Genomic DNA, 12,202 nt, shown 5'->3' with positions numbered 1-12,202 from the left:
TGGGTGTTCTTTAACTCATCTGCGCTCTGAGGGGAGAAATGCAGCAGACCAGGGAGGACAGCAGGGCCCTCTGCCCCTGAGCAATCAAAGGATGGCTCCAGCTGAACATTTGTTCCTCCAATTCCAGGGGCCTTGTGTGACTGGAGTCCCTGAGGGCCCCAGGCATATGTTGAAACCTTCCTCCCCCAGGTTGGTCACCCAGTCTGGCATTCGGTGTCTTCTTTTTTTAGAGAGAGAGAATTTTAAAATATTTATTATTTATTTATTTATTTTTTAGTTCTCGGCGGACACAACATCTTTGTTTGTATGTGGTGCTGAGGATCGAACCTGGGCCACACGCATGCCAGGCGAGTACATTACCTCTTGAGCCACATCCCCAGCCCCTTGGTGTCTTCCTCATTCCTCCCAAGATGGCATGTGAAAAGAAAGGTCAGAGACCCAAGTTCTGGGCCCAGGAGCTCAGTTTTTGCATTTTTCTTGAGCAAGTCTCTTCTCTACTTGCTGCCTTCCTCTCCCCATGTGACAGGGAGGAGTGGACAAGGATTGAGCCCTAAACTCTGTAAGTCCTAAAATCTTCTAAGGATTGTGGTGAGTCCTAGAAACCAGCAGAGGGTGCCAGACCCTAAGGAGCAGATTTGATGCGCTGCTCAGTTCTCCCCATGGGAGAGAAAGTAGGAAGAGCCACCAGGACCTGGGGAAAGTGGCTTAGCATTCGCTCAGGAGAAAAGAGCTCTGAGGAGGGACAGGACCAGCCCAAGGCTGGAGGCCTGGCTCCAGACAAGGCATTTTCTCTCGCTCTGCAAATAGCAATTATAGAAAAACTCTCAACATTCAAATGCAAGATTCCGTTCCAACACCACCTTCTCTTTAGGTCCTCCAGGTCACTAAGATGAGACTTCTTTTCTCTTTCTGCTAACAAAAAGGTTGGGATTTTTTATTTTTGTAGTACTGGAGACCAAAGCAGGGCTCTGAACGTGATAGTCACTGAGCTACATACACCCCCAGTCCTTCACATTTATTTATTTATTTAGAGGTGCTTTACCACTGAGCTACATTCACAGCTTTTTATTTTTATTTTAAGATAAGTTCTTGCTCAATTTTCCAGGCCAGCCTGGAACTTGTGAGCCTCCTTCCTCAGCCTCCTGAGTATCTGGCTTACAAAAAGTTTTTAAGTGAACAAAGAAAAAAAGAAATCTAGTATCTGAATGGATAAAGAAAATATGGTATATATACACAACGGTATTACTCAGCCTTAAAAAAGAATGAAATTATGCATTTGCCATGGAGCTGGAGAATATCACATGCTAAGGAAATAAACCAATCCCAAAGAACCAAAGGTCAAATGTTTTTTCAGATATGTGGATGCTAATTCACAATGGGGGAGGGGCTAGGGAAGAATAGAGGTACTTTGGATTAGACAGAGGGGAGTAAAGGGAGGGGAGGAGGTATGGGATAGGAAGGATAGTAGAATGAATCAGACATTATTACCCTGTGTGCATATATGATTACATGACAGGTGAAACTCTACACCATGTACAGCCAGAAGAATGGAAAGTTATCTCCATTTATGTATGATGTGTCAAAGTACAATCTATTGTCATGTATAACTAAGTAGAACAAATAAAAGTGAATTTGTAATTTCAAGGCATTTGAACAAAATAGATCATTGGGGCATTGATGGTACTAGGAAAACAAAACAAAAAAAACACCTTAAAACAATTTTTATGTTTATCAGTAGGAAAATAATTGCACTTATTATAGCCAATGCTATAAAATACAGGCTCTACATATGCTGACAGGGTCAAGACATATTTTCAGTGAAGAAAGCAGGAACATCATATCCAGGATAAATCTTTAAGTGGAAAAAAAATCCTCTAAGGGGTAAATTTCTGGAAGAAAACACAATAAACTGGTTTTTAAAAAAATATTTTTATTTGTTATTGATGGACCTTTATCTATTTTTTTTTCAAATATGTGGTGCTAAGAATTGAACCCAGTGCCTCACACATGCTAGGCAAGCGCTCTACCACTGAGCCACAACCCCAGCCCACAATAAACTGTTAATAAGGGTAGCCTAAAGATTATAGGAAAAGGGAGATTTTTCTTTTTAATATTATACCTCTCTATATTGCTTTAGAATTTTTTCCAACAATGTGCATGTCTTACATTTGAAATGTCAACCCTGCCAAGTAGGTATTTCTATTCCTATTTGAGCAAAGTAGAAAACCAAGGTTTAATGAACGTGATTTGCTGAAAGTCACATAGTGAATACAGCCACATCTTTTGGCTGGGTAGAGCAATACAGCCACATTTTTTGGCTGGTAGAGCTGGGTAGATCTCTGTTGAGATCCTGAAAGAACAAGGCAACACGCCTCCCGAAGTTCTCTGTGGGATCCTGGTGAACTAGGCCCGCTTAGGACATGTGTCCACTCCAGTTTGTAGGCTACCCAGGAGCTCTGTGGGAAAGAACTTGAACCTGGCTTATGAGTGGCATTTAAACAAATGCAGCAAATGGAGTGAGATTTCCTGAAGGTCAAACTGAGGCAGGGGAAGAGGGAGAGATAGATACGACTGTCCTCTGAGGCAGACATTGTGTGTGAAAGAAATGTGGTAGCGGAGGCTATACTAGTAGCCAAGCCAGACTGAGATGTTGGAGAATGCTGCTAATCCAGGTGAGAAATGAGGTTGTACTTGACCATCACTGTAACCCAGCACCACCCCCCCACACACATACACATATATACCGTGAGACTCTGGGAAGGAGTCTCTGTAATACAAGGGCATTATTAGGAGCCAGCAACTGGGTTGTGGGAAACTTTTTTTTTTTTAACTTTTTTTTTTTTTTTTTTAGTTGTCAATGGATCTTTATTTTATCTATTTATTTATATGTGGTGCTCAGGATTGAACCCAGGGCCTCACACATGCCAGGCAAGTGCTCTACCACTGAGCCACAACCCCAACCCTGGGAAACTTCTTTGAAAGAGCTGATCTGAAGAAGTGCACAGAAAATTTCTGTTTGGGGCTGGAGTTGTGGCTCAGTGGTAGAGCCTGGCATGTGTGAGGCCCTGGGTTCAATCCTGAGCACCACATATAAATAAATAGATAAAACAAAAGATCCATTGACAACTAAAAAATATTAAAAAGAAAAAAAAAGAAAATTCCTGTTGGCCTAAGAAAGTCAGGAGCCACAGAGGCCTGTGGTCAGAGAAGTAAGGAAATGGCAGAGGCACTGGTATAGACAATAAAGTGACTTCAGCCAATGAAAAGAGAGCTGCAAGTTCAGAGGGCGGCAGGGCAATAGGACTGTGTCCCAGCGGCCAGGTCTGTGTGTCAAAGGTCCTCAGACTCAAAGAAGAAATTGTGGGGACAGGTCTTTCTTTTAATCAAAGGGGTAACACTTTGAGCTCCAGGATTTGGCATATCAGCTGCAAATGTGGCATATTTATTATCAGTATTGAGATACAAGTAAACAGCTCACTTTGGTTTATTTTCATCAATAATTATTTTATTTTAAATCAGCATCACACCCTGCAGAGCAGACATTACAGTTCTCATTATATACAAGAGGTGGGGGCATGGGGGCAGGAAAGATGGTGGAATGAGACTGACATCATTAACCCTAGGTACATGTATGACTGCCCATATGGTGTGACGCTACATCATGTACAACCAGAGAAATGAAATGTTATGCTGCAGTTGTGTACAATGAATCAAGATGCATTCCGCTGTCATATATACCTAGTTAAAATTAATTAATTAATTAATAAAAAATTCAGGAAGAAATTGAGGCTTAGAACTTACCCAGCTCGTAGAGCAGGGAACAACCACCTCATCTCTCCTACCCCTGGTTTCTTTTAAACCCAGGTGCAAGTAGGTAATTGACTTAGTGTCAAGGCTTGTACCTCTCCCAGAGGTCCTGAACTTGCCACTGCATATAAAATGGGGTGTTTAGGTACTACATTTTTAGAAGGGAATGAGTACATCGTATTAAGCATTGACTTTTTTTTTTTTTTTTTTTTTTTTTTTTTTTGGCAGTCCTGGGTATTGAACCCAGGGGTGCTCTGCTACTGAACTACATCCCAGTCCATATTTCATTTTTTTTTTTTTATTTTGAGACAGAGTCTCACTGAGTTGCTGAGGCTGGCCTCAGAGTCACAATCCTCCTGCTTCAACCTCCCAGGAATTATAGGTGTGCACCACCATGCCTGGCTTAGGCACAGGCATTTCTAAAGTTGTATGTAACCTGGCATGGAGGATGTGTGTGACTGTTGGACAGCTAAAGTGGAAGAGCTTTTGTTGTCTTTTCAACACCATTCCATCTCTTCTTATTCTTTAGTAGCCATGCAGTTGGGAGAACTGACTCTAGTCAAGAAAGAGCCCTGATTTGTCTAAGTCAAACATGATATTCTCCCAAGGATGGGGACTGTTTCTAGAATAAGCACATGGCTCAGAGCGGGCGAATGAGACTTTCTCCTTGTAACAACTTTTTTCTTTTTTTTTTTTTTTTTGCTGCTGGGGTTGTGGCTCAGTGTTAGAGCCCTTGCCTAGCATGCATGAGGCACTGGGTTTGATCCTCAGCACCGCACAAAAATAAATAAATCAAATAAAAATGTTTCCTTGTCTTGGAAGGAAGTGTAAGAAATGACGGTATCTTTTCTTCTGGATTCTGGAGGGCCCAGGTCATGGGCTCAGAGCAGCTATTGCCTCAGTACTTGAAGCTGACACCAGAGACAAGCAGAGCTGGAAAAGCAGTGCTAAGAAAATCAAGGGAAAATCCACCAGAGTCTCTTGGATTAAATTGTTTGGAAGCCCAGCCTCGCCTCAGTGACCCAGTGAACCAATAAATTTCCAAATTATTTAAACTCAGTTGAATGGAATTTTCTGTTACATGTGTCTGAAATCATCCTCAGTAATACTGCATGCTTTCTGAGAAACGTCGTCTCAGCTGCAGCATCCACCGCCCATGGGGCCCTTGTTCCTGAGCCACACAGATAGTCGTGTTGGTCCCCATTCTGGTCAACTCCTTCTCTTTCCCTCCCCTGTCTGTCCCACTCTGGATCACAACACAGAGGATCTTGCTGCCTGGATGCTATGAGAGGTCACAGGAAACTTCCCAAGGTTTCCAAGGCTTGGGGTGATCCTGTATTGCTCTTGGTACTAGGATGCTTCTGCTATTCCCACACCCCAGACTCTGCAGCCCTTTTTACTCTGAGCGCCATCCAGGAAGTAAGGCGTGATGGGTACATGGACCAGAGGCTGAGGGTAGAGCGCTCTCCTTCAGGGCCTCCCATCTGCTGCTCCTAGTGTTTTCTTCTGACTTTTCTCACTACGCCCCAAAGAAAGAGAACTTTAATCTCCTCTTGTTTCATGCTTATTCTGCTAAATCTTTTGTGTTTCTTCTTAATCCCACCTGTTCTGTTCTTTTCCTTTGCTTCAATTTCTTGCCTTCTTTTATTGACTAATTCTGGTTCTATTCTTTTAATGCTTTTCCTAGGTGTGACAGCATGCGTGATTAACATATCAAAATCTAAAGCAAATCAAAACCTTTTGCTCTTTGCATGTAGACAACATTAGATTTTTCAAATACTTTAACTCCATTCTCCCCTATTCTTTAAATTTTTTTTTTTTTTTTAGTTGTAGATGGACACAATACCTTTATTTTACTTGTTTATTTTTATGTGGTGCTGGGGATGGAACCCAGTGCTCTACCACTGAGCCACAACCCCAGCCCACCCCCATTCTTAATTTATATGTTACTGTTGCCAATATTTTAATTCTGTAACTTCACAGGACATTATAATTTTATTATTTGTATTTATTTTTTGTTTTTATTATATATTTACTTTTTCAGTGTTAGGCACTGAGCCTGCTAGGCAAGCCTCCCAGCCTCCTCTTTATTCCTTTTTAGGGCTCAGATCTACCATGTAAGATTGCTTTTCTCCTCTCTGAAGCATATACTCCAGAATTTTCTTTTTTTTTTCATTTTTAAATTTTTTAAATTTTTTATTGGTTGTTCAAAACTCCAGAATTTTCTTTACTGATGTAATGAACTCTTTGTTTTTATTTGTCATAAAATACATTTTTTAATCCTCTTAGTAAATTTTCTCTTGGTATAAAATTATAAATTGGGAGACAGACATGGCAGCACACACTTGTAATCCCAGTAACTCAGGAGGCTGAGGCAGGAGACCACAAGTTCAAGGCCAGCCTCAGCAAGTTAGCCAGGCCTTGTCTCAAAATAAAAATGAAAAAGACTGGGGATATAGCTTAGTGGCAGTGTACCCTGGGTTCAATCCCCAGTACTCTAAATAAATAGAATTCTAAGTTGGAGATTATTTTCAGCACACTGAAGATATTCTACTGCTTTCTGATCTCCACCTTGTATTGAGAAGTCAGCTATTACATTGTCGTTATTTTCATTTAATACATGAAGAAAATGAGGCTCTTTGAAAATAACCTGTCTTTTTCTCCTCCTGCTTTAAAATGTTCTCTCTTTGTCTTTGGTGCTCTGATGCATGATGCTTCTGGTGGGCTTCTCCTTTATTTCCCCTGGCATTCGTAGACACTGTAATTTTTTGATCAGTTCCAGAAAACCTCAGCTAATCCCTCAACATCATGCTCTGCTCCATTCTCTCACTACTCTCCTTCTGGAACTCTATTGAAATTTGCTTTAGTCTTTTCTACTCTAACTTTTATTCTCCAACTCTCTTTCATATGTCTTTTGGATATACTTTCAACCCTCTGTATTACACTCTAGGTAACCTCTTCCGACCCAATGTTTAATCTTTTTAGTGCTACCTAAAATATTGTTAAATTCATCTGTTCAATTTTAACTTATGTTGTGTTTTTCAAACTGAAAATCTGTCAAGCTGCCTTTTCTTCTCTTTTTTTTTTTTTTTTTTTTGAACTCTGGGGTGCTTTAGCCCTGAGATACATCTCAAGCCTCTTTTTATTTTTTATTGTGAGATTGGCTCACTAAGAGGCTTAGGGCCTCACTAAGTTGCTGAGGCTGGCCTTGAACTCACAGTCCTCCTGCCTCAGCCTCCTGAGTCACTGGGATTAGAGGCATGAGCCACTATGCCCAGTTTGCTAAGCTGCTTTTTAGTTTGCTAGTTGTGCCATACTTTTTTCAGGCTTGCCTTATATTTCTTTAAACATAGTAAGTATAATGTTATGTATAAAAGGTCTGATATTTCCAGTTTCTGAAGTTTATATAGGGTTGCTCCTGCCATCTTTGTGCTGGTTCTTGTTCATGGCTCCTTGTTTCTTTATGTGCCTAATTATCTTCAACAATGTGATAAATATTTTTGGAATAATCTGTGATTTTTGGAGAAGGTAAGTTTCTCCAGAGAATATTTATGTTTGTTTCTGCTGAGCACTTGGGTCATTACTGATGCAGTCCCACCTTACATCAAGTTCAAGGTTTAATATTGTCTGGACATAAAAGCTAGTTTGCTTCTGGATGCACTTGCTCTGAGGGTGCATTCCTTTTGAGATAACTGCTTTCTACAGATGGAGTCTCTTCTCTCAACTTGCATGGGTTGCTGGACCCCCATCTAATGGCTCTTGCTAAAATTGGCAGATGCCCTAGAGCAAAAGTCACTTCTCACTAACGTTCTTTCAGTTGGCCCTTATCTTATTTTAGAAAATGCTCTTTATATTTTATCCAGTCTTTTTTGTTATTCCTAGTGGAACATGTTTTCTGAATAACCTAATCTTCCCCAACTCCAAAATCTTTTACATCAAAGGTTTTCCATTTCTTCCAGAAGACCTCAGAAATGCACAAGCCAGAAGGTGCTCCTCTGCACTGTACTATTTCTTTCTGGCGACAATAAACTAAGACGTTCCAGTTTGAATGAGAAAAATCAATAGGTTAGAAGAAAGTACCCCCTTCCCAATTTTGTTCCTATTTTTACATACTCTTCCATCACATATGTAAACTGCTTAACCTGGTATCCAGCACACTCTTAGTGCTTCTGGCCACAGTGAGTGGAGCATTGGCAGAATTAGTCAAATAAGGTTGAATCCTGGCACTTATACTGGAATTCATAGGAACTCTTTCCAACTCATTTAAAGTATGAAGATACACTATTTACAGCTCAGTAAATATTTATTATTGTTTCTATGCCCAAACTCACCTTCTTTATGTAAAGTCTTCCTTCAATAACCCTGTTCCATTTCAATCTTCCTTTTATTCTATTTTCTTCAAGCACCTTGTAAAAGTTCCCGTGACAACCTTCTGATTTACTCTAATTGCTTTCTCAAATGGGCACTATTTCTTGGTTATAACACTTTCATCTGCAAATGACCAATGACACACTTCAAATTTCTTTAAACCAACCAATAATCAAACGTTTCTATTGGTTTATGTAATTGAAAAAGCCGAGCATTAGGTCTTCAGGTACAATTTAATCCAAGGATGCAATGAATGCCAGGAGGATCTGTCTTTCCCCATCATATCGTGACCCTTGCCCGCGGATTGGTCTTTATTATCTGCCCCGCTCTCCATAGTAGCCCCCAGATTCTCCACACTCTACCCTCCTACTTCACCAGTTGGAAAGAGTTCCTATGAATTCCAGCAAAAGTCCCAGGATTCACCCTTATTTGACTAATTCTGCCAATGCCCCACTTACTGTGGCCAGAGGTACTAAGTATGGGATGAGCTTAGTCTGAATCGGAGGTCTACTTCTTGGAACCCACCCATAGCTGAGCCCTCCAAAAATCAAGTGCTCTGAGATCAGGGAGTTTGGGGTTTTTTGAAGGAAATCTTGGAGGTGTGCCAAAAAAGGGGCAAAAGGATATTGTGATGGAGGGGGGGGGGGCGGAGGCAAAAGTACTATTTGGGCACTACCATCCCCAGCAGCTCACAGGAAAAGCTCAGCAATGGGCCTGTGGACCAATGGAACTGTCACCAAGGTGCTGGTTCTGTCCAGTCCACACATGCTGCTGTGTCCAGCACCCCCAGGAAGGATGAGCTGATGTGTCTGGGCCACTGAGCAAAGGCTACTCTCACAGCCTCTCAACTGCTCTGGCAGAAGGGGACCCCATCTGTGATTTGTCAGTACATGGTTTCGTCCGGGCTACTCCCTTGGCCTCCTCAAGCTGTTTTTCTCTCTCTGATATAAAAATAACACTTAAACAGGATCCCCAACTCCATGTACTAGACAAATCGGCTCTCCAGAGGTGGCAGCCAAACTCACCCTAGAGTCAGGGTGCAGGGTCTTTATTATCCACACAGTCTGTGAGGCAGTCATGAAGCAGGATTTCAAGAAACATAATATCATGACCAGAGGTTAAAATCAATCACCCAAGAAGTCTACATTTCCAACTGAGGCCAGTATGTTCTGCCGATTTGCCTTGCCAGAGGCGACAGGTGGGAGTTGGGCTGGCAGTGAGCAGGTGTGGGAGATGGAAAGGCAAAGGGCAGGGGCAGGAAGGAGCACTCTCTTTAAACTAGCAAATCATTCTGGTCTCAGTGCTAAGCAGCACTGATGTCTGACCCCAGCCGGAGCACACCTCCGACTCTGATGGCAGTGTGAGATTGAGATGACCTCTAAGGTGCTGAAGCCCTCCCGTGCCTGCCTGCCTTTGGAACCTCTGAAGTGGAGGTCTGGGGTCACTGGGAGCAGGTGGTAATAATAATAGTAACCACTTACTGAGCACATATTACATGCCAAGCCTGTGCTCCCCCTAAAGTTCAGTGGTTACTTATGGGCACTGGAGTTCAGAAACCCTGGATTTGATTCTTGGATTCATCTCACTTAGCTTTGATACTTTGATCAAGTTACTTCAATCTATTTATGCCTCGGTTTTCTCATCTGTAAAACTACAGTAATAAAATCATTATTTCACAATGTTGCAAGGGATTATGTGGGATACTGCCTAGGATGTGTTCAGTGTTCTCTATAAACAAGGGTCAGTATCTACATATGTAAATTCTAGTGCTACACCAATCCTGCAGTGTAAATGTATTAATTAGAGAAAGATGCTATAGCAAAGGTCCCACTTGTCAGTGGCTTACACAAGACAGAAGTTTATTTTTAACATAACAGTCCAGAAGTAGGTGGGGGTGGGGGAGGATTATGATCTGAATGTGTCTCCCAAAAGTTCATATGTCGGAAATATTTTTAAATGTTCGTCTTAGTTATAGATGACAGTAGAGTTTAGTTTGACATATTTATACCCTATGTTGGAAACTTATCTCCAAAATAACAGTGTTAGATATGCTGCCTCTAAGAGGTGGTTCGGTCATGAGGGCTCTGGCCTCAGGAATGGATCAATGCTGTTTTCATGGAGTGGAAAACATTTTCTCAAGGGTGGATCTGTTATGAACAGATTGCCCTCTCTTTCTCTCTTTCCATGCAGGCTCTTTTGCCTTTTGCCTTCTGCCACAGGATGATATAGCAAAAGGGCCCTGCCAGATGCAGACCCTTGATCTTGTATGAAATAAATTTCTTTTCTTTGTAAATTACCTAGTTTGTGGTATTCTGTTATAGTGACACAAAACTGACAGAGATAGGTAGGCAGGCCATGGTAGGATTGGGGAGGTCCTGCATCTTCTATCATTGGGTTCAAATATTTATTGCAGGGATACTCTGGATCTGTATTCTTATTCTCTCTAAGGAGGTGGCAATCTTGAAGCTATTGGAGAAAACACACGAGGGTGTAAAGGAAACTCCCTTCTTCTGATGTCTGCCTACTGAGCTGGTTCCCACTGTCTGCTGAAAAGGATGGGCTCGAGAATGGGCTGGGAGCCCAGGTCCCACCTTCTTCCAAACCATATCTTATAGGTAGCCCTAGTGCCAGCTCTTGTAGAACTTTGCTAGAAGCAGTAAGTTACAGCCAACATGCACCAGTGGTCTCAGTGTTTCCTACCAGTTTCCATGAGTTACAGGTTCTCTGAACCATCCACAAGGACACACGATGCAGTGGACCCAGAGAGCCCACACCTCCAACTTCTGCCCACTGCCCCCTTATGCTCCGAGTCACCTTCACAGGCACAGAGCAGACTCAGCTCACACCACTGCCATGCTCCATTCTCTGTGCTACTTCCTGCAGGGTCAGAAGCAGGGCCTCCTCTTCCGGGAAGTCTTCCCTGACTATTATCCAAGTTGCATTTCCTTACAGTGCGTGTCCATCTCAGTAGAGTTGAGCTGGCATTCACCCAGCTGTTCCACAAGCAAATGTTATTCATCTCCAGTTCAACTGTGGGCCCCTTGACGGCCAAAATATATTGGCTGGATGTGATGAAAAGTCTGTTTTGGGGACAGACAGACCTGATTCCTGCTTAGGCTCAGTCCTTTGCTTGCCTATGACCTTGGGAAATTTTGCTTGATTTCTCTGAGTCTTTTCCTATGAGCATGAAGATGAAAATCATGAAAAGGGAGTTTCTTTTACACCCACGTGTGTTTTCTCCAATAGCTTCTGTAACAGAGACTGCCAGTTGCCTCCTAACGTCTGTTTCTTTTTTTCTTTAGTAATAAAATGGCTTGAGTTTCAGCTGAAAGGGCTGCTGTTACAGTTTGGATCTGCATCTGGAATGTTTCACTAAGGCCCATATATTGAAGGCTTGATCTCCAATGCAGCAATGTTCAGCGGCAGAGCTTTGGGAAGTGACTGAATCAGAAGGACTTTGACATCATCACTGGATTAATCCATTGGTGGATTCACAGCTGAAAGGACTATTGGGAGGTGGTGGAGACTGTAGGAGATAGTCAAAGGGAGTGGTCCCTTGGAGTGTGCTGTTGGGGACTGCATCTTGTTCCCAGCCCCTTCCCCCCACCCACTCTCTCTCTCTTTCTCTCTTTTTCTCTTTCCTAACCACCATGATGCTCTGCCTCACCACAGGCCAAGAAACAACAGCATCATCTGACAATGCTCTGAAACCATCAGCCAAAATGAATCTTTCCTCCTTTAAGTTGTTTTTCTCAGGTATTTTGACACAGGAATGAAAGACTGCGTGACACAGCTGACCATAATAAAGACTTTGATTCTCAACATCTCTTGAACTGACCAAATTCAGCCAATGCAATGTGAGTGTAAATAATGGTAGCAACTTCCAGGTTAGGCATAAAAGAAAAAGTTCCCCCTTTCCTACTTGGAATGCTCATGTAACACCAAGAGCTAGAGTGGCCATGTTGTGCCCAAGATGGAAGATGCTTGGAAGAACCACTCTATCAGCTTCTCAGTCTGCAAACTAATG

The sequence above is a fragment of the Urocitellus parryii genome, chromosome 1, assembly GCF_045843805.1.
Source record: "Urocitellus parryii isolate mUroPar1 chromosome 1, mUroPar1.hap1, whole genome shotgun sequence".
Lineage (NCBI taxonomy): Eukaryota > Metazoa > Chordata > Mammalia > Rodentia > Sciuridae > Urocitellus > Urocitellus parryii.
The sequence above is the reverse complement of the archived record's forward strand: the minus strand, read 5'-3'. Positions refer to the sequence as shown.